Raw genomic sequence first — 24,211 nt, 5'->3', positions numbered from 1 at the left:
ATGTTAATTCAACTGTGGACTTGGCACCTCCAAACACCAGTTCTGGGAATGGTGGGGAGGTCATGTAGTGGGCTCCATTGATCCAAAAGCGAACCGGGTCACAGAGGTGCAGGCTCGCACTGGGCTGACCTCACAATGGTCCTGATGGGAGGGGCCAAAAGGAATCATGGGAGTGGTGCTGATAAGCTCTCAGAGAGTTCCAGTAAAGTCAATTGGTTGGTTCAACTCACTCACAGCTTCTGTGTGTGTTTTCTTTTTCTATCGTTTGCTGTACACAGATTTGGCCACAGATTTTTCTTTTTTTTTAATTAGAGTAGGTTAGTTGGAGTTTTTTATCTAATACTTTTGATGATTTTTATTGCAGTGGAGGGGGACCAAGTTTATACTGTCTGAAGTTTAAAAAAAAAATATATATATATTTTTTTTATATACACACATACATATGCGATATTGTATTTTCAGTTTCGTTAACTTTTCTTCATTGTACTGTATTTTTATAAAAAACATTAAAAGAGAGAGAGAGAATAACTGACCTGAGATGTCAGCCAGACATCATCCTCAAAATCGTTAGCAGGTGGAGGCTCTAAATAGGCATTTAACAAACTCGATCAGTTGGATGAACTGTGTTTCTCTAAGGAGGGAATATAGAAGTGGCTTCTCTGGCTACCTTGGACCAAAATTGAGTCTTAGGGATCCTACAACTTGTGAACATTGATTCAAATAACTTGACAACATGATAGTCATAATTTACTTTGGTGAAAGATATGCAGTAAAGACAGATCAGTGGTGTTGAATTACAGATTATCAACTAACAGAATGGCAGATTTGCCTTGTAGGGTTGAATGGTCTAAACTAGGCAAACAATCATTTATGCAGTCATCTGCAGATTATATCAAGAGGCATTTAAGAAGATGCTGTTTGTATTTTAATTCTTCTTCCTATGTATAAATTAATATAAGCAGACTAGCTCATGAAGTATCATTAATCACTAAAATATGCAGAATTACACTATGGGCATATTTTTATTTGTCACACTGCTTCTGATTGGAGGCAACTTCAAAGCCTGCAGGGAATGCCAATAGGATGGAGACATAAGCTCTTCTGTAGTGTGTTCATTAAAGCTTCTTTTACCCTTAACACTAGCACATGACTTCAGATTTTGCAGGGAAAATATTGACAGTTCTTGTCAGAACTGCCAATGTCCCTCTGAATGTATTTGAAACTTCAGGATTTCCCTGCAACTGTAGAAATCCTAAAGTTGCAGTCAGCTGCTTAGAGCTCAGCAGCTGTGAGCATTGAATTCCTCATAGAAACTAGCGAGCAAGTGCAAAGTTATGACAATTCCCTACCGTTTTAGGTGGGGAATTCACTAACAATCCAGATCTGGCACAGAAACAGCTTCTCAATTCACTTCAACGGAGGAGAACTGCAGCAAGGGTGAAGGTAAGTAATACTTCATTTAGATTTCTTAAAAATCATTTGAATTCATAAAAATGTATTTTTATGTATTTGTCTATTTTTAAAAAATGTTAATATTTTATTTTTGTAGTTTGCATGGCATTCAATACATTTTCATAAAAAAATGTTTCTAGATATCCCAAATGTTCAGAAGCATGCAAGGTTTTTGACAGCTTGATAATTTTGGTGTGTAATTTAACCAGTTGTCAGAGTTTGCCTAACTGTTTTCAGGCCTGCCCCCACTATAAAATGTCTTTGTACAGGTCCTTACTGCATCTTTTGGAGTCAACTTCTCCTTAAATGTAAGCTCTGAGGAAACAGCATGTGTTAAGTTCAAATTTTACTTTTGGGTGATAGCATCTGATTGTTGCTGACTAGAAATTCTGACCTATCAGATTGTCACAGTAAGGTGCACAAATCATTTGCAGTTTTTTTTCTACTTGATCCCAAATTGCAAACAAGAAATTAACTGTGTTGTATATTGGTCTGCATAACAAAGGAAGATAAAGCACAAGGGTACCTCTTGATCAGCATTGTTGGTGCAAAGTTGAGGGCTGTAAGAGCCTGTGGGGGGATTATTTTCCCCTCTAATCAGAGGAATGATTTGAGAAGGGAAACCAAGAAGTCTGGCTAGAGGTAGACACTAAAGTGGATAGTGCAAGCATGTTTAAGTGCTCAGTGGCACATTTAACAACACTTTATTGTCCATCAAATCTCAATCATTCATCACCAAGTCGTAACTGACACTTGAATCCATCATAATGTCTCTCCATCACAGTACTCATCAACAAATGCATTCCATCATTCTCCATAGCTCTCTCCTTCGAATACTGACAGAAAAAGTGGGTACAGACATACCAAGGCAGAGAATTGGATGTGTCCTTCCAAATGTTTCACCATTTGTATCTCTATAAATAGGAAGCTACAGGAATAGCTGGTTGAGTGGAATGCATGGCTAACAGTTACAGAGAGACAGGGGCATTGCTGATACCTGGTGGTAGAATTCCAAATCAGCCAGCCACATTGCAGGCAACACACCTCTGGATGTGAAAGTTGTGGTGCTTGAAACAAGCAAGCTCTTTCATTCCTGCATTTCTGGTTCAAAATTGCTCTCCTTTTGAACCATCAAGTTGGCCATGTAGCAGAGGACAGGAGAGGCCACTCACTCTGAGGGTGACTCATGCCTACCTTGTACAATCTTTGATTTCACATCGATGGGCATAGAAAGGGAGATGGTTGGATTTTCGACTTGCATCCTACACATCACAAAGGAACAAAAACAGGTGTTTGAGAGCGCTTCAGCAGAGAATACTTTGTATCAGAGGAGATGAATAGTCCCAGCACTTCTCAGCTGGACACCAGCAATTCTTCACCTCAAGGGTTTTTGACTTTTCACGTCAGGATGCTTCATCAAAACTTTATGGAATCTTAATGAAGAGAACCATCGTGAAATCTTTCCTGGAACCAACACACCGATGGCATCATGAAGAAAGCCTCTACTTCCTCAGGAGTTTGCGGAGGAGCTAGTGGAGTTGTTCAAGTGAACCGGTACGGACTTGAAGGGTCAACATGGCTGTTTCCGTGCTGTAAATGGTTATATGGTTATATTGTTAATTGGTAGGTGTCCCAGCAAAACCATGCAAGCTTGTGAGGAGATCGAAGCAATCTCTTCAAAAATATTTTATGAATGGATGGGGTTGGAATGGATGATGTCACAGAGCTTTGCCATGATTTTATGCCCACAGAAAGGGAAACCAACTCCAATTAAAAATTAAACAAGTCCTCAGTGGAAAATGATGCACTAGCTTTGATCATCCAATATTCTAGATATCTGTAGCAAAGCACTTACTGATTCAGTATATGGAAAGAAATTTGGGAGAATCACGATTAGGAGGAGCCGAGGAGCTGAAATTGGAATCTCTGATCAAAGTCTTTCTCCTTCTCAACCGTTGCTGTTTTCACCATACGATTATAGTCAGAGTAAAGAGCGTTAATCTGTTAAGCCAGAAAAAAAGAGTTATCATGATGAGGTAGACATGGGGAGCTGCAAAATGCATTTCACAGATAGTCGCATGAAAAGACGGGCAACTAAACTGGAACATTTCCAATAATTAAACATTGACCTGGAAATTTTTCCATTGACCTCTCAGCAGGTTTTTCATGAAGGATTTCACACAGTCCCTAAGAAAGAGGTAAACACGAACGACTGCAGACACCAAAAGCTGCAGGGATTACTAAATCTAAGTTACTAAATAACTAAAGAAAGAGGTTGTGAGATGGCACTGGTCTGTCAGATCATTAACTCTCTCCAATGTTGTGTTCTCACCTTGATTTCACTGATGAGTTCTAGGAAGCTCAGGTAAACCATACCAATTTAGTTAAGGTTTAAGACCCCAGCTAATACCACTTCTCATGAGAAATAACAGAACTGAAGTAAACACCTAGCCTCTTTCAAGTTTAGGGGGGTGGGGAGTTCACATGCAGCTCGTTCTGCTTGACTTAAATGCACATCTCTGCAGTGGGTAGTGGGTTTCTGGTGCCTCATCAGTTTTCGTGTGTTTGTCCTTCAGCCCACTTCCAACCCACCCATTTACACATATATAAAATCTTATCCCATCACCCACTGTTATTCTTTGGATTTGAATCCAGTTTTAAAAAATGTAGACATAACAGGCCCTTTCAGGCCACAAGCCCTTGCCACCCAATTACACCCGATTGACCTACACCCCCGGTAGGTTTTTGAAGGGTGGGAGGAAGCCAGAGCCCTGGGGAAAACTAATGCAAGCACGGGGAGAATGTACAAACTCCTAACAGGCCCCGCCGGATTCGAACCCCGGTCCCAATCACTGGCGCTGTAACAACATTGCACTAACCGTGCGACCTACACATTATATGATGAAAATGGCAACAACTATAATGGAAACCTTGTGTTCAATCCCATTAATGGTTAAGGTCAGCACATATTAAATGACATGATTTACACCGTGTCATCAATGTCTTAATGATTCTATTTACTCTTTTACCACTTACTTTATTTGATTCAGAGTTTAATGCCCCTTCTTCAAAACTCACTCTTCATTCCACAGTAATCATCTCATTGCCAGCACCTTGCAATACAGTGGAACTTGTGGTAAACCACTTCCCAACACCCTTACAATTCAGCATCATTTGAAGTCTTGAAAGCCAGCATAATGATTTGGACTCCACGCAGTTCTACTCAGCAGATTTAATGTGGCTTCTGAGGCAAGTTAACAGAGATGACATAAAGGAAATGTGTAATATTACAATATTAAAAATATTCAACCTCTCTTTCATTTCTTTAATAACACTTAATGTGTTGTCTTATCCAATGATTTTAACAGTTGCTGACTTCAGGAGAAACCAAAGGCTTTAATATTCTAATATTTAATATTTTTTCTGATCTTAACCTATCTATCACTCCATATTTTATTGAAGCAAATGTTTTTAAATAGGAAATAAGTTATATATCATGACATGCTTCTCAGATGTTAATGTAGGTTTAACAAGATGCCTCTGGTTTCATATTTAGTATATTGCATATATTATACCCTAATGATCTAATGATCTGTCGATACTTTAGATGGGGTTCTGAGTTTCTGCTATCAAATTCGTTCTCAAGAAGTCATGAGTCAAATATGCATAATACATATGCATACATCTCCCCATCAATTTCTTATTTGCAGAACGAGGAATTGTAGCAGGTTTTCACAAGACTCAGGTTGTCATCAGGTAAATGGGAACACGTCTGCATGATCACCACCTGGTCATCTCAAATCAGTTGTAAAGGAAAAGTAGGATTATATGAAGTGCTCACAGGATGATATCGGTGCCTCTTTTAGGTAACCAGTTTAGAGATTGAACAAACAGCACGATCCCAGAGTCATTCCTGTTCTGTTCACCTATGGAAGGGGCCATCTGTCCAATACAAGAACAGAGAATACACACAGAGAACATAGCCTGAGGCAGCCTAGAAGGAGTTGGAAACAGACATTCAGTACATCAAACACATTAGCTTCATCTTTGCTGCAGTAGACATTTAAAGAACTTATTACATGAATATTTGCTGTAGTAGTGAAACTTCCTTGTGCACTACATTTCAGATTTCAGATTTATTGTCAGAATACATACATGACATCACATACAACCCTGAAATTCCTTTTTCCTGCGAGTGTGGCAGAATTACCCCTAATTGGTAGTGCGAAAATAAACTGTACACAGCATAAACATGTAAACAAATAAAATAACTGTAAACAGATAACAAATGTAAACAAACTGACTCTGCAATACAGAGAGAAAAAAAAATCATTTAATAAAATGCACAAGTAAGAGTCCGTAAATGAGTCTCTGGTTGACTTTGTTTATTGAGGAGTCTGATGGTGGAGGGGTAGCAGCTGTTTCTGAACATGGTGGTGCAAGTCTTGTGTCACCTATACCTCTTTCCTGATGGCAGCAGCGAGAACAGAGCATATGCTGTGTGGTGAGGGTCTTTGATGATTGCTGCTGCCCTCTGATGGCAGTGTTCCCTTTCCCTGTCGATGTACTCAGTAGTGGGAAGAGTTTTGCTTGTGATGTCTGGGCTGAGTCCACTACTTATTGGAAGGCTTTATGTTCAGGGGTATTGGTGTTCTCATACCAGACTGTGATGCAGCTGATCAGCACATTTTCCACCACACTTCTGTAGAAATTTGCCAGGGTTTCTGGAGTCATACCAAACCTCCGCAAACTCCTGAGGAACTAGGGGCACTGACGTGCTTTCTTCATGATGCCATTGATGTGTTGGGTCCAGAAAGATCTTCTGAGGTAGAGATCCTTAAGAACTTAAATTTTCTCACCCTCTCCACCTCTGATCACAATCACTGGATTATATACCTCTAGCTTTCCTTTCCTGAAGTCAACAATCAGCTCCTTAGTTTTGGCGACATTGAGTGCAAGGTTGTTGTTGGTGTACAATTCAGCCAAATTTTAAATCTCCATCCTATATGCTGATTCATCCCCTTCCTTTATACAACCCACTACCTTGGTATTGTCGGCAAATTTGGAGTTATTGTTGTACTGAACTACACAGTCATAGGTGTAAAGTGAGTAGAGCGAAAACATCCTTCCTTTTGTCCCACTGACCTGTACCCATTCCATAACCCTCCAGACCACTCCCATCCATGTATCTATCTAATTTATTCATATAACTTATGAGTGAGCCTACATTTACCACATCTGATGGCAGCTCATTCTAAACTCCCATCACTCTCTGAGTGAAGTTTCCCCTGTTCCCCTTAAACCTTTCACCGTTCACTCAAAAATCATGTCCTCTTATATTTATCGCTCCTAATCAAAGTAGTAAGAGCCTACTCACATTTACTCTATTTCCCTCATAATTTTATAAACCTCTATCAAATCTCCCCTCATTCTTCTACGCTCTAAGGAATGAAGTCCCCTCTTTAATCTTTCCCTGTAACTCAGCTCCTGAAGACCCGGCAACATCCTAGTAAATCTTCTCTGCATTCTTTCAATCTTTCTGATATCCTTCCTATAGTTTTCCAACCAGAACTGCACACAATACTCTAAATATGGCCTCACCAAAGTCTTATACAATCTCAACATATCATCCCCACTCCTATACTCAGTACTTTGATTTATGAAGGCAAAGATGCCAAAAGCTCTTTTTACAACCCTGTCTACATGTGACACCACTTTCAAGGAATTATGTATCTGTATTCCCAGATCCCTTTGTTCCTCTGCACTTCTCAGTGCCCTAACATTTACTTTGTATATCCTACCTTGGTTAGACCTTCCAAAATGCAATACTTCACACTTGTATGCATTAAATTCCATCTGCCACTTTCTGTCCCATTTTTCTAGTTGGTCTAGGTCCCTTGTCAAGCTTTCAAAGCCTTCCTCACTGCCCACAACACCTCCAAACTTGCTGATCCAATATGCCACATTGTCATCCAGATCATTGATATCGACAACAAACAACAATGGTCCCAACACCGATCCCTGATGCACACCACTAATCGCAGGCCACCAGTCTGAGAAACAGTCATCCACTGCAACTCTCCATCATCTCTTATTCAGCCAATTTCAAATCCATTTTACAACCTGTCCTTGGATACCTAGTGTCTGAACCTTCTGAACTAATCTCCTATGTGGGACCTTGTCAAAGGTTTTACTAAAGTCCATGTAAACAACATCCACAGCCTTTCCTTCAGCTACTTTCTTGGTAATCTCCTCAAAATAACTCTATAAGATTCATTAAACATGACCTTTCACGCACAAAGCCATACCGACTATCCTTAATCAGCCCTTGGCTGTCCAAATACTTGTATATCCTATCTCTCAGAACACACTCCAATAATTTACCCACTACTGACATCAGGCTCACCGGCCTGTAATACCCTGGTTTACTTTTGGAGCCTTTTTTAAACAATGGAACAACATGAGCTACACTTCAATCTTCCAGCACCTCAAACGTGGCTAGGCATACTTCAACTCTATCAAATTCTGCCCAAATGGAATTTCAAAAACGACACCTTGACCAAAAACCAGTATTGCCAGAAACCCCAAACAGTAAGAAATATTTCACAAAAATAAAGCACAGGAGTTCAATCTTATATGGAAGTGTAAAACTGTGGCTGGTCAGTTCATTTTTGATAAATCCATTTCAAAGCTTGTTTACAATTGAATGCTTTTTGCTTTCGGGGGCAGGTGATTGAACAGTTCCTAACATTGTCAGACGTTCACCAACAGAACGAAAACAAATACTTGGATTTAGAAGTGGGGGATTTAGGGCCAACAGGTGAGGCACAAAGCAATGATTAACAAAACATACCAGAGAGTCAGAGCTCCAACCGAGATCTCCACAAAAATGTGTATTACAATGTAAAACATTCAATACAATAAATAATAAACTAAAGGTTTCCCGTCAAACCCCAGAGTAACATCAGAGAAAAAAAATTATTTAATATAAATCATTTTATACTTCAAAATATTAATTTTGATAATAAACTACATTGCAACATGATCCAGAAGCCTGATCCTATAGAATATGAAGGTTTTGAAAGGACAATTTTAACAGCTGAATGGGGCTGATTGCTCCCTGTTTTACAATCAATCTAAGTAAGGACTGTATTTAGTGAGTCACCATTTAGTTAAATTGGAATGGTAAAGGAAAAAAAATGCAATGATACTAAGGATGGTGAGGAACCAAAAAAATGGTCCAACAATTGCTTGCAATCAGAACCAGGGAAAAAAATTCAGTGAAACAACCCCAAACTCACTGAATCAACATATAGCCTGTTCTTTCAAAATAAGCAACCTTTGTCCAAAGGCTAAGATTGATATTAATGTCAACTGACATGAGTAATTTTTTGCATACAAGGATTTTACGGAGCATCAGTTTACTGATTATTACCCTCATTTATTCTCTATCAGTGGTTCTCAACCTTTTTCTTTCCACTCACATAGCACCTTAAGTATTCCCTATGCCATAGGTTTTCCGTAATTAATAAGGGATTGCTTAAGGTGGTATGTGGATGGAAAGAAAAAGTTTGAAAACAGCTATTTTAATCATATCTAATTGACTTGTTATGTGAATGGTTTCATAATTCCAAAGGAAATGGGCCAATGACAATTTTTCTCAAGCAAAATATTTCAGTAACAATTGGGTCAAGAGCAGTGATTGTCAACCTTCCCTTCCCACTCACATTCCATCTTAAGCAAGCCCTTACTAATCACAGAGTACCAATAGCATAGGGAATACTTAAAGTGGTATGTGAGTGGACAGAAAAAGGTTGAGAATCACTGCTCTAAGTATTTGTTTCATGTCTAGTCTATTTGATATAACCATATAACCATTTACAGAATGGAAACAGGCCATGTCAAATGCTTTCTTAGTACCTCAAGTATTGGAAGTTGAAGGCTAATGCTGCTCATTCGACTATTCTTCAGATGCTTGGTCAGCAACCTAAAGGAGCTCAGATCTGGAAATAGAAATTTCATGATAGTCTGGTAAAACCCGATATTAACAATTATTGTGAAGATGAGTTCAGTGGACAAAAGACTCCAGATGCTCTGTCATCTTTCAATATGTACTGATGGTTACGTATACTTTTAGAGATTTCTATTGAGCAAATTAGACCCTGCCAAATTAGTTTCTCTAATGGAAGAAATAGTTTATGTGTAAATCCTCCATGGCCTCAGAATTAACATCCCTGATAAATATTACTGGAAACAAAGAATCCTTAATGATGCATTTCACTGCAGTATCAATTGAAGTGACCAAACTCTCCATGTGCATGTTATTCTTGAGTTCACTTCATGAGGTCCAATGCATTGACTAATGGCTGATGCACAGGTGAAATCCTTCCTTGTTAGAATCCCTGCGTTCAAACTTCACATCAGTATCAAAATGGACTTGGCAAAGTTACATACCAAACACTATCCTGTGTGACTATAGGAAGATAAATTATCATACTTCATCTCTTCCCTGTTTGGAATCTTTAGCACAGTGACCACTTCATCTTCTGCTTGACCCTCTCCACTTGCTGGCTAAAACCCCACTTGCCTGGTTTCATTCTTATCGGTCACTAAGGATATACTAGCAATGACTTCTCTTCCTGCTTAAGCACTGTCAATTCTGATGCCAACTAATTTCCTATCCTCAGTACTCTTCTTGTTCTCAACTCTTCTCAAGAATATTATCTGAAACACAGAGTTGATTTCTGTGTCTCTCTGGATGAGATCCAATGGTGTCTCATCATTTCCTCCTCTAGGGTGTGCTAAAAGAAATTCAAACTAAATTCCCATTGTTAATCTTTATCTTGCAAAATCCATACTTTGCACACCTGCTAATCTTTCTGTTTCTCTTTGACAATCACAGAAGCATGTGTTAGAGCAGCTTCTCAACATTTTTTTTGTCTATGCCCCTTTGAACTGCTTCTGAAAGTTTATGGGCCCTTTTCCCTGTGAAGCAGTAAAGTACAGTTGATTTCTTCCATCCTTCTGTAGGATGGTACAGTTAGCATCATGGGTAACATAAAGCTGTTATAGTGCCAGCGACTGGGGTTCAAATCCTGCGCTGTCTGTAATGAGTTTGTAGAATAAAACGGGTGTAATTGGGTGGCACAGGCTTGTGGGAAGAAAGGCCTTGCTACTGTGCTGTATGTCTAAATTTAAATTCTCTCCTACAGACTACATAAAATGTGCTGTGGCCCCCAATAGGGCTGTATGGCCCCTGTGAAGGATAGCTAGGTTAGAGGATACATTACTGATTGAATCCAGATCCAGATGTTATTTTCCCTCTAGTATTCCAGTCTCTTTAAAAATATCTGCACATTCATACTTCCGCTGCTAGCTCTCAGGGAGCAGGCTCTCCATGAGACTATCATTTCCATTGGCTGGTTTACCTGGTCACCAGGGATTAGCACACAGCTCTCTTCAAGTACAATAAACATTGATTTGAAATCTCCTCACTCTGCATTTCTCACTTTCAGCTTGCTTTCATCCAGTGGCATCATAAAGATAATGATGTCTATTATTAGCATTTATTTCTTGCTTCATACTTCCTTGTAATTTTCTTATTGATGTAATTACAAGGACCAAGTATGGGTAAGTGGGATTAGTATGGAGAGGTATTTGATGATCAGTATGGACATGTGAACTGAAGTGAAAATTTCTGTGCTGTTGCGCTTCATGACACTATACATACTACAATCTACCTCTCTTTTTTCCACTTCCATAGAAACAATGATGTGTTTTGAATCCATGTCCCCCTTTACACAACTCCCATGTTTCATTTCCTCTCTACTGACGTCCCCATACTCTCCCTCAGGAGCATCAATGAACTATAGTTGGATTCCGCGACATTTTTCCACTTCCGCTTGCCACAGATCTTTCTTTCTTTCCCTTGCATGAAAAGTAATTTATATTTTTAGCATTTCTGACTACTTACCAGCTGACATCTCTCATTCAGCCATTAATGCTATTTGTCACATTGTTTGCATATTCATACAGTTGTTCTTTTTTTTCTCTGCGCTTCTGTTTGACTGTATGAACAGAATTGCATTGTCTGCTATCCAAGTCACCAGTCTGGCTTTGGACAGCTCTCAGGCCGTACAAACCTTGCCAGGTCTGAGTCTGCTTCTCTCAACAGATGTTCCCTAAATTCCGCATCTTGAAGTCTACCTCTAGTTGTGTCATGAATCAAAAAGTTCGTCAAATTTCCAAAGCTTCAACTTGTGACCAGTAACTTCATTGAAGCCATGTGTATGTCAAATGCCACTGCAGTCCACTGACAGCTCCTGAAATAGTTGACCCATCATCTGATTGCCTGGAGGATTGCCGTAGTTCTCAGTGGCTTTTGGGACGTCTGATTGTCCATTAGAGCTATTTTGCCTCAGTTATTGACCAAATACAACACACTGTATATCACATAGCAGACCAAATCACAAACATTTTCATTGGGGCTCCTCAGCCCAGAATCATAGTCTCCACATTCATTTTACCTTCAGTCTACAAAGTTCAATTTGCAGTTAATTTATGATGCCATTGTGGTGATATGTAATTACACCACTAGGTCACCAGGGGTCATCCTGGTGACCTTGTAGATAAAGCAGTCCAGAGCTACAGTCCAGCCTTTCCAGGTTTGTCTTGCAGAGAGACAAGACCTCTTAGTGTACGTATTAGTTTATTAAAGCTATCTTATACTCGCACTGCTGTTGTGGTTATTGTCAGTACAGCCATCAAGGCAGCATGCTCTGATAATAAATCCCCTGTGTTAAACATAGAGATTTCTTGTTTTTCCTTGGACTGAATGGCTGACCAAATGATGAAATGTGTTGTGGTACCAAATGGTTTGCAAATTGGCCAATTTTATCTGGCATTTACAGAAATCCCAATCCTAGCATGTAATGTGTTGGCAAAATAACAGTGGATTTATCGAGATTCAATTACTATGTGGCCTAACAGGATATTTGCTGATAGCGAACTGACTGCACATTTTACATAATATGCACTTGATTTGCCCATTCTTCATACATTCCTTGAGTTAGATGTCCTGGTTAGTAGCCAAAATGATAAACCACTCACATAAAACAGGTAATTCTGATTCAATCAATTCAATACGTTCACAATTAGGCACATACAATATATTCAAACTAAATAAGAGAAAATATTGTGCACCTCAGCTCCTATTACATAGATCACTTCACATGAATTAAAGGCGGATAATCATCTAAAATGTTACACTTATGGTAGGGCCAAAAATGACTTCCCTCTAATTGTATTCTTTGCCCTGGAGGTGAGAAAAAGCAACCATTTTAATCACTATACAGTGATCCCTTTTGGAAATTAGCCAAAATTTTGAATGAGAGCTCAAGAAACAATGTTCACAGGGTTGTATAGCCTGCCATCAATTTTTTTTTTTGATAGACAACACTGGCAAGCCCATTTTTCATTGTCCTTGAGAAACATAACATTCACCCTTGGACATAATGATGGACACCATTTTTGATGTGCATTTCTGAGGTATTCTAGCTAGATTTTCTTGAAAAAAGAAAATGAATGAAACAGGGATCATGAAACCAACATGATTTTCATTGTTATTTAATATCTCCCTTTCTCTTCTGAAGATGTTACTATTTCATGAGATGATATTCTGCAGGCATTAAAAGCCTTTGACACTTAAATGCTCATTTTGTTCAAGTGTGAACTGAGGCAACAACACCTATAATCATCCTTTATGTGTAGAAGAAAATAAGAAATGTTCCTCCTTTTCAATTCTCTAGGTCTTTGTTCTGCAACGCACAGATTGTTCAAGTAATAGGAGTGGGCATACATCAATAGAAATCATCTGAGGAGCACACTTCTCTGTCCAGATGGACATTTCAGGTGCTACCCAGCTGCTTCAAGAGAGAGGAAGGTGGACACGGTGCCGAAAGATGAAAATAAAAAAGAACAAGAGAATATAGGCTGTAAAAGGTAGGAGTTTAAAAGGGAATCTGGGGACAAAAGGTGGAACATGTTGGCAAAGAAGGTGGTGGAGTTGCTATGTCTAAGAGGCACGTAGACACTTTATGTATGCAAGGCCCAGAAGGATATAGTCCTAATGTGTGACAAATAGGATTAGTGTGAAAGGGCATAAAGATCAGCAAAATGAGCAAAATGGACATGGTGAGCTGAAAGGGCTGTTTCTGTGCTGTATGACTTTATGAGAAGAGGATTTTCTTTTTCTTTTGCAAACAAATGCAGGGTTATCTTTAAAGTCTGGGCCCTTAGATAGACAGAATTGAGCACATGGTGCCCTTTTATAGTACCAACCTACCCACAGACTGCCAGCTTGATGACAGCTTAACCCCTTCATTATTAATGAGCAAAAATCGGTAGACATGTAAACTATGAGCCACTGAATATTATTGAACAAAGTCAGGATCTGTGCCATGGGGCCTGGTATGGTCTGTGATTCAAAAAAAACGCAGTGTGATTTTGTTAAAATGTACTTTCTGAAAATAAATCTGACTTGCATTTTTAAACCTGAGTCATATAGATTGCCTGCAGAACATTTTCATTTATTAAAAAGATTAGAAGTGAACAGTAAGACTTCTGGCACGTACCTGACTGGATATGAAGTCTCGCTGATTAAAAAGTTAATTATAAATGCTTCCTATGAAGACATAAAACACATAACATGTGCCTGGCATATTGTACACAGTACTGGGAAAGTATTAAGGGCACTATAAAGAGACAGGCTGACCTGCTATAAAAACTCTGACTTTATTAATAACTTTGGGCAGAATGATCAATTTTATAAATCAGGTCTATCAGATACAAAGTACAATACAGAATACAGATGGAGATCCGACAACAAAGATTGCCCTGTCAGAAGGTATCAGTATATGGTGAAAGTTTACTGGAAGTCCATAAGTAAACAGTAAGTGAGTTTTCAAAACTCTGTTCTGGTGCTCTGGTACCTTACAAGCTTCTCCTCATTTGTATTTACCTCAGGCACATGACAAGTGCGCAGAGCACAGTCTGCCCACATTCTGCTTGGATTACATCAGAAACCCTGGGCCCCCAGGAAGAAGACACAGAACATAGGTCTCCGATAATAACAATGGTTCAGGTGCTTCGCCCGCTAATATTTATGACATTTTTATGTTTTTGAATCTGACAGATGCATGTCATGTATAGGATCAAAATTAGAATAGGATTAAGAGAGGTATTTTGAATGCAGCAAATCAGATGTAATTTATGACTAAATAAGACAGTTAATTACCTTTTTATTTATCACTGTCGTAGAGTAATTGTTGACATTTACAACATCATAGGCTATATAGTTTGCTACAGGGAAATGGATCTCCTGGAACGTCGCCCACTGACTCCAGAGCAATGGTTGGCTGGTCAAGAACCAACATGGTGAGATGAGGCAATGCCCCAATGGCAGAGACTAACAATTGAAAGGCCATGCAATATCTTCAGTCTCCTCACTGCTTAAAGACGCCCATGCATGATTCAAGATCCTGAGGCCAACTCATGAGCTTTGCATCACATTAACTAGTGGAAATCATACTGAAAGGGTATGGGAGATAGCAGGGTAGTTGTTTTACTGGACCAGTAATCCATATTCTTTGCAGACAATTTAGAGATCAAATCCCTCCACGGCAGCTGGGAATTTTAAATCCAGTTAACTACTGGATTAAATAGCTGGTATTAGTAATAATGACCATGAAAATACCACCAAATCATTGTAAAAACCCATCTGGTTCACTAAAGCCTTTTGTGGAAGGAACTCTGACATCCTTATCCTATCTGGCCTGGAAACATCTCCAGACCCAGGGTAATGTAGTAAATTCCAGACTACTCTCAATAATTTAGTTATCAAGTTGGATACTCACTGGCACTTTCATAATCAAGTGGCCTTCTTTAGCATCATTATAAGATAAGATGTGGATTGCCAACTTTCTCGAAGTTAAGGTATGTCAAATTGGAGAGGGAGTCCAGCTCTGGGGGCTCCATTTTCTCGTTACCCTGCTGGAGTTTGAGCACATACTGTATATCAGACATGCCATATTAGCAGCACACATTCTGATGCAATCCAGTCTAATCTGCATTAAAGCGAGTAAGAGGCAAATAGGTGAAAAGTTATTCCACTAAAGAAGTGGATCTTGATGCCATCATCAATCACGTGGTGTGTGGATGCAAAGAATGTGACATAACATTCCTCTGAATTGCTCATACAATTAACCTGCTGCACACTGAAAGGCACCTACAATAATGATTCTGACGATTTGTGATGCTTTGCTGCACTCTGCACTCAATCCCTCCCACCACCAATGTGGACAACAGCCATTGAGCAGGAAGAAGGAGGTAAGAGGCAGTGGTAAGGGGGAGGCAACTTAGACAGCATAGATCTCAACTTCATTCCCCTGTTTTCATCTTAATGAATTCCAAGACTAACATGAAGTTAAACTCTTTTTCTGCTGTCTTCACCTTCATGTCTACTTCTTTGGAGAGGAGTCCCTACCACAAACTGAGGATCTATCTCCTATCTCCTGCCTCCAGAATTCCCAATCCATTTAGACACATCCCTCTGACTTTCGAAAATAATAGTTCGGACAAAGGGTTACAAGCCCTAAATGTTGACTGGTTTTCTTTCCACTGATGATACCTGTTCTTCCAGCAACTTTTGATTTTATTTCTACAATACAAAGCTTTATGTGACCAACTCATTCAACTGCAATAACCGTAAACACAAAATGGTCCAATTCTCTGGCCACCAACAGTTCCACATCTCACTCGTCCTCTCTTATTTTAGCAACAATGTTAAAGTGAGAGCCAACACAAAATAAACATTTCAACATCAATATTTAACTCAAGTCATGCCAAATATCATACAAGTCCCAACTCATCACACATGGTGCATTGCCTTAAGTGCCTCTCTGACGTGTGTTGTCTTTGCTTCTTCTCATCTTCTACAAAAAATATCCTGTGCATCGTTGATTGTAGGCTTCTGATTTTCAGTAAAATTAATGTTTGAAGTTTCAAGCTGCATCTTCTCAACATATACTGCAGCTGACAGGTCAATTCAAAAGCATCAGTGAAATGGCGCAGAAAGGTCCAGAAGTTGTCTTTCTCAGTTTATTGGTAGTTGATGAAGCCACTACCACTTCCCTGTTGGCAAAATGTTTGCAATTAGTTGGAAAACAGATGAATGGGCAGTTTTAATCAATACTTTAAATCAATGGCATTTAGAGTTCCTGTGGAAGCGATCTAAAGTTGCATTTCGATAGCCGCGTTCAGTATTTTGCACCTGATGCTTCAGGAGTTATGCCTTCAGCCATCGATATGATGATTGTGTTCTCAGGCCTCCCATCGAATTGGTGTAATTTTCATGCTGCCATTATTTGGAATAATTTCTTTTAACCTCTGACCGTGGACCCTATCATTGATGACCAATATCCTCTCTTCCATTGAAATGAAATGATACAACCACATTTATTCTCCCATCATTTTGTAGTTACCATTTTTATGTGGACACCAACTTCACCAGCACAATAGAGGATATGTGTGTTTGTTAGCATCGTAAAACCCCATAAAACAAATGTGCTTTGGTAATAATGTTCTCAATAGCTTGCACCATGACAGCCAAAATCTGAGACTTCACAGCAACAAGGATATAACTTAGCTTAATGGACAACAGATTTGTACTCAATGTGAAAAAAAATGCATATACTAGAAATAAAGACAGGAAATGCTGGAAAAACTTAGCAAGATAAGGTTTTGACCATAGGAATAGATACTCAATGTTTTGAGTCTGTGATTCTAAAAATGATTTATGCTTATACTTGAACTTTATCAACTTCTTCTCCATAACAGAGCTCGGTGATTCATTCACGATTTCCTCTGCAAGTTGAGCCAGTGCATCTTCCCAGGCTATCTAGATTGTTGCTTACAACAGGTGGGGTTATGACACATGATCCTGCATTATATTAGCTTCTTCTAAGCTATTGAGAATATTGGCATTGCTCCATTAGAAAGTCCATAAAAACAGAAAAGGACAATATATTAAAAAGTTGGCCACATGACAACCCTTGAAATAGTGCTCACATTGTGTCATTGTGTGAACTTGAGTATATTCCTGTGTGACAGTGAATGATGGAAAATGTTGCAATGAGATGAGTCCATCCACCAGTATTGCATTCATTAACTCCTTTACTTACAACTTACTCCTTTTGAAGGGATTCAGTGCCTTGTCCCCAGTGCACCTGCTCCCTTTTAATACGAGCCACTTTGTACTAAATGCCAGAAGTGATCATGGGTTGTTAGCAAGGTCGGGATCACAGTCTGTTGCACTTTATTGCTTCTCCAGTTACTCAGCACCTGTGTTGGAAACATCAATGTCTGCATATTCTTGGTAGGACTGGTTCTTGGTAGTCTTTATTATATTATTACCTGGAAATATTAGAGGTTTAATGAGTGATAATGTATTGCCATTATTGGGAAAGAAAAAAAAGTCAATACATTTTGCCTGTCCACCTTAATCTTTTGCTCAAAGTCCTAAAATGGCAAGAAATACCTATGACTCCCACCTGGATTAAATCCTAACCTCTGCAATTTGTGTAGGTTCCCCTTGGTGTTCCAGTCTCCTCCCATATTCCAAACAGAGGGTAATTGGTTAATTGCCCAAGGTTCACAGATTGACTTGGGGATGTCAAACCAGCTGCCAGAGGACGTGGTAGAAGCTGGTGCAATTATAATGTTTCAAAGGCACTTAGACAGGAACATGGACAGATAAGGTAATGGATGTGGACCAAATGGAGGTGAAGAGGCCTAACTCAGACAGGCACCTCAGTTGGCAGATATAAGTTGGGGTGAAGGGCTTGTTTTCATGCTAAAAAACTCTTTAAATTGATGTAGATGCATAATAGGTTTGAGTTGGTGAGCACAAGAGAAAGAAGGTAACAGGAGAATAGGATTAATGGGACTGATTTCTCTAAGGGGCAGCATGGATTCAATGGACTGAATGACCTTCTTTCACCATGAAAAATTTGGAGAACTAATATGAGAAACCATATGAAGTTTTAACATGTCCAGTATTGCCAACATTACTATTATAGATTGGAGATGTTGCTCATTGCAGTTGCTGAATTTCAACAGTGATTGTAAATGAGTTCAAATGAGATCTTTACAAATTGTTACTTGCTGAAGCTACATCTTAAATTGTGTAGATCAGCAGGTACTTATTGCATCCATTAATATCTATAGGAATGCCAATAAAGTTGCTTTTAATCAAATATTAACATGTCTGGCAGGTTCATTTGGCCTGAGCCTCAGCATGTGATGGGAAGGAGAACAAGTTGCTTCTGTGCGAGGAGGCTTCAGCTTCTTAGCCATGCAAGGCTGGAGGGTTTTCATGGAAGAGAGTGAAGGCAAGTGCACGCGCATGCACACACACACACACACACACACACACACACACACACACACACACACACACACACACACGCACACACACACGTATACAGATGCATACGCACACACATGTACACACACACACATACACAGATGCATACGCACACACGCACGCGCACACACACACAGAGATGCATACGCACACACACGTACACACATGCACACACACACATACACACATGCACACGCACACACACATACACACATTGCACACACACACACAGATGCATATGCACACACATGCACACACACATACACAGATGCATGCGCACACACACGTACACACATGTACACACACGCACACACAGACATGCGCACGCACACACACACACACAGACATGCACACGCACACACACACGCACACACACACACACACACACACACACACACACACACACACACACACACACACACACACACACACACACACACACACACACACATATAATCTACAAGGGGCCTTAAAGGAGGAACACAAAAAGACATTGTATCTAAAAAGATAAGAGATACGTGATAGGGAAATTTCAAGAAGATTTTCAAGATCAGAAGCCCAAAATACATAAAATCCACCTAAAAATGTTCAGGAAGTAACATCTTCATTGTCCAGTGTTATTATATCACCACTCCTCCTATCTCCATTCTCTCAGTTTTGTGCAGTGTATGAGCGACAGAGCCGTCAGTACCCACTTAAGTTGCTGATACACCACAAGAATTACGTGTGATTTCAAACTGTCTGTAACAATAATTCCAATGAATGCTTTGAATCTAAGGTCTCTGTGTCTGACATTTCTGATTTCTCCAATCGCCAACTATATATGGCTTCTTTAAATTCAAAATTGTGTTATGTGAGCATATGTCTCACCTGTTGCAATGCAAAACCAAGGAGGTAAAACTTCTTCCCTCAATTCAACTGCAGATGCTAACCTACTGGCTTAACTTCTAGGTTTCACCCGTGCAATTTCAGTTTTCCACCTCATTGCAGGGCTTGTCGATTTGTAAGTCATAATAATTCCATGCACATTTTGCTAAGTTATTGCTGAAGAGGCTGTTACATCCATCCAGGGAGTGCTGAGGGTAGATTCACTCCCTTAAACAGACAGAATGCAACATTAACCCCACCCCCACTGGAAAGCTATGATTCCTGCAGGGGAACAGTCTTGAAATCTACTTGCTGTAATGTAAGCTTGTCTCAAGTGCTGCAGGGCAGAATTAGGTACGTTTAACTCTATTAGTTGGCACCATATCATGGTTGATTATAGTGTTAAAGCATGACATCACATTGTCATCCATTACTCAACAGATCAGCAGGAGGATATTAATCGTTCATACAAGCAACACCTCAGCCTGATGGATTTTCTCCCAAAATACACAATTATGATTCCAGCTAACAAATTATGAAGAAATTTAATCTACTTATAAAATCCTCTAGCAAATTAGTTAGGCTTTACTTTCAATGGATTAAGTTTCAACCAGTAGTCGTGTACTTTAATGCAGGGATCTTACAGACCCCACAAAACCAAATATTACATTTTGAATCACCCTAATATTACTCAGACATGATTCTTAATAAATAATAAAAAGTAATACATTATTTTCCACATTTGTCTTTTTTGCTACTGAAAATTGATTTCTCGTCTCCTGTTTAGCAAAGAGATTGATTGAAGCTATTCAACCTGAAGCTATTCCACACATGAACAGCTGCACCTCGTCTTTTGAAAAACACTACGATGTGATGGGTGTTTTACTGGAGAATGTCTCAATACATTACTCAGTAGCACAGTGCAAGACGTTACGTCTAGAGACTTAAACACAGGAAATGGAGAGACTGGTGTATGGTTAACATAGAACAAACAACAACAAAGTGTTCATGCACACTAAAGCCCCATTTAGTCAAAGCAGCTTTCGTTTGGATTTAATCCAAATTAAGCTAACTTGGAATTTTCTATGTTGTTTTAAGTGCCCTACTGTTATTTAACTATTTTAAGAAAATGTAGCTGTATAATTTTACTGAGCTTCAATGCCAGTAAATGCATGAGTGGCTCGCCAAGATCAGTTCTGCCCTTATGTATGAATCATTTAATAGACAAGAAAAACAAGATTTTACAGGTATTATGAGCCGTGAGGCACAAGTATTTCATTTCATAGTTTACAATGTTTAATTAAATTGAGCTAGAATGAAGGATGATTGTAGGGACAAACATTCTAGCATTAGAAGGAGACCCATGTGGGACATAAAAACTGGTATTCGCTTTTTGGGCCAATAAGCTGTTTCAGTGCTGCAAATTTCACCTAATTTATTGGACACCATACTCCAGAATGGATTCTGTACAATTTAAGTCTTTATGAAGTTACAGATGTGGATGCAATCTAGTTGCAATAGATGCCATAGAGTTCAGAAAGGACAAAAAAAAAGTATAATTATGATGATAAAATAGGAATTTCTTTATTTAGTTTTCTGTAATTTAAATAATTGAAATTAAAATGATGGCTTTTATCTGACAACATTTCAGAATTTGGAATGTAAACCCTATTGAACTTACATATTTCATACTTAACTATGAAGTAAAGAATAAGCAGCTCCCTGTAATGTTTCAAATGTTACTGGATGTAAAGTACTTTTAAGATTAATAACTCATTTCTAATTATTGCTATTGACATCAGCTGTTTCACCATCAATGAAGATGTGTGCATTAATACTTGTGGCAGCCATATGTGCCCAGGCCATAACACCCCCACCACCATGTTTCACAGATGAGGTGGTATGCTTTGGATCTTGTTCCTTTACACCTCCATTCTTTGCTCTTGCCATCACTCTAGTACAGGTTAAGCTTGATCTCATCTGTCCACAAGACCTTTATCCAGAATTCTGCAGGCTCTTTTAAATACTTCTCGACAAACTGCAATCTGGCCATCTTCTTTCTGTGGCTAACTAGTGGTTTGCATCTTACAGTGCAGCCACTGTATTTCTGTTCATGAAGTCTTCTGTGGACAGTAGTCACCTGCTTCCTGAAAGGTGTTTCCGATCTGTCGGACAGTCGTTTGTGATTTTTCTTCATTATGATGAGAATTCCTCTGTCATCAGCAATGGAGATCTTCCTTGACCTACCAGTCCTTTTGCAATTACTAAGCTCATCAATGCACTCTTTCTTCTTAATGATGTTCCAAACAGTTGATTTTGGAAATTGTAAAGTTTGGGCAATGTCTCTTACAATTTTATTATTGTTTTCAGCCTCATAATAACTTCTTTGACTTTCATTGGCACAACTCTGGTCCTCATGTTGAAAAATGGCAACTTCAGATTTCAAAAGTGTTCAAAGGCAAGCCTAGCTCTCTTATACCTGCACCAATGAAGTAAATAAGCACACACAAGTATTCACAAACACCTCTGAAGCCAAACATCCCAACAAATGGAGAAGAGGTGGAAAATCTCGGGAAATAGTGTGAGAGAAGCAACCTGTGTTTCAGAGTGGACAAGATTAAAGAGATTACCGTGGATCAGGAGGACCAGGAACTATCACCCTCTACTGCACATCAACAACTCTGTAGTAAAGAGAGTGGAGAGCACCACGTTCCTTGGAGTTCACTTAACTAGCGACCTATTGTGGACACTCAACATCTCTATATTGGAAAGACTGCATGGAGTCTGGGAGATCACTTCACTGAACATCTTCACTCTGTCCACATCAGTGATGGTACCTTCCAATGGCCAATCATTTTAATTTTGCATCCCACTCCTATACTCACATGTCTGTCCATGGCCTCATATACTATCCCAAAAAGACCAACTGTAAATTGAAAAAACAACACCTGATTTTCCATCTGGGCACTCTCCAGCCGAAAGGCATTAACATTGACTTCTCCATTTTCTGCTAACCTACTCTCTATTCTCCCTCCCTTTCCTCTTCCTTGTCTTCTTTCCTCCATCCCCTTCCCTCCCTATTCACTTACCCATCCCTCCTCCCCCTGCTTACTGCTGTGCCCTCCCTCCTTTTTCCACTTATTACATTCTGCCTTTGGGACCATGCACCTCTCCCCTTTCCTTCCCCCTTTCTCTTTTTTGTTCAGATGCCTGCCGACATTTTTCCATATCTTGATGAAAGACTCAAGCCTGAAATGTTGGTTATGTATCTTTATCTTTGCGATATAAAGTACACTTTTTGAACTTTTGAGTTTCTCTAGCATTGTATTTTTACCTCATCCATGGTGTTTGCAAACTTTCATGTTTTACTACTCAACATCTTCTCACTTTTCAGGGAGGTGCAACAGTGACTGCACTTCCTGAGAAGACTGAAGTGGGCAAGGCTACCGGCCACCATTATGTCAACATTCTATAGGAGCTCTATCAAGAGCGCCCTGGCAGCTGCATCACAGCATACTACAGTTGCTGCAGAGGTCAATCTGCAGGACCATAAGAGTGGCAGAGAAGGTCACTGGAGGCTCCCTCCTCCCATCATCAATGTGATCTAACCAGGATCATTGTCTGAAGAAGGCGTCCAAAATCATTGAGGACCCCTTTCATCCTCCACACAGCATCTTTCAGCTGATTCCATCAGGGAAGAGATACAGGAGTATCAGAGCCAGTACCACCAGGCTGAGGAACAGCTTCTTCTCACAGGCAGTGAGAATGTTGAACAACCAAAGGAACTGCTCACACTAACCATCCAAGAGTCTCACATGTAAAAATCAATCTTTATTTATTTATTTGTAAAGATGAAATACTTGTCCTGCATGTATTTTGTTTGTCTGTATGGTCGTAATGTCTGATTGTGTGTCTGCATGTTTTGCGCCAAGGACCGGAGAACATTGTTTTGTTGGATTGTACTTGTACAATCAGATGACTATAAACTTGACTTGATGTCCCAAACATTATGGAGCCCTGAAATGGGGGAACTATGTATAAAAAGTGCTGTAATTTTTACATGATCAAACTAAAATGTATACAAAAATCTTGAATAAAATCTAGAATGTGCACTTTAATCACACGTGAATAGTTTGATTGCAAATTTAAAGCTGTGGAGCACAGGGGCAAAGAAAGGAAAAAACAAAGTGTCTTTGTCCCAAACATTAGGGAGGGCATTGAATAAACGGGATGGTGCTATATTGCTATGTATGTGGTTGTAGCACACAAGTGAGAAAGTGTCCAGTCAAATCTCCATCATGTTTCTAAATGACCCAGAGAAGGCTGTTGGCACCAGAAGAAATCCATTTTTGGTCACATACAATTGGAATAAACAGCAACACTCTGTCAAATTTCTTGGCCATTTTCCTG

The 24,211-nt window shown here is 39.4% G+C and overlaps 1 long non-coding RNA gene across 1 annotated transcript; it reads left to right on the top strand.

Annotated features, from left to right (window-relative positions):
• Window positions 1-207: 207 nt before the first annotated feature.
• Window positions 208-18,893, top strand: LOC138742889 (uncharacterized). The gene is made up of 6 exons (XR_011344498.1): window positions 208-317; window positions 1,358-1,443; window positions 13,260-13,452; window positions 14,476-14,593; window positions 17,347-17,428; window positions 18,783-18,893. It is a non-coding gene; the product is annotated as an uncharacterized lncRNA (long non-coding RNA).
• The last annotated feature ends 5,318 nt before the right edge of the window (window positions 18,894-24,211 follow it).

The sequence above is a fragment of the Narcine bancroftii genome, chromosome 9 (genome assembly GCF_036971445.1).
Source record: "Narcine bancroftii isolate sNarBan1 chromosome 9, sNarBan1.hap1, whole genome shotgun sequence".
NCBI lineage: Eukaryota > Metazoa > Chordata > Chondrichthyes > Torpediniformes > Narcinidae > Narcine > Narcine bancroftii.
The sequence above is the reverse complement of the archived record's forward strand: the minus strand, read 5'-3'. Positions and strand labels throughout refer to the sequence as shown.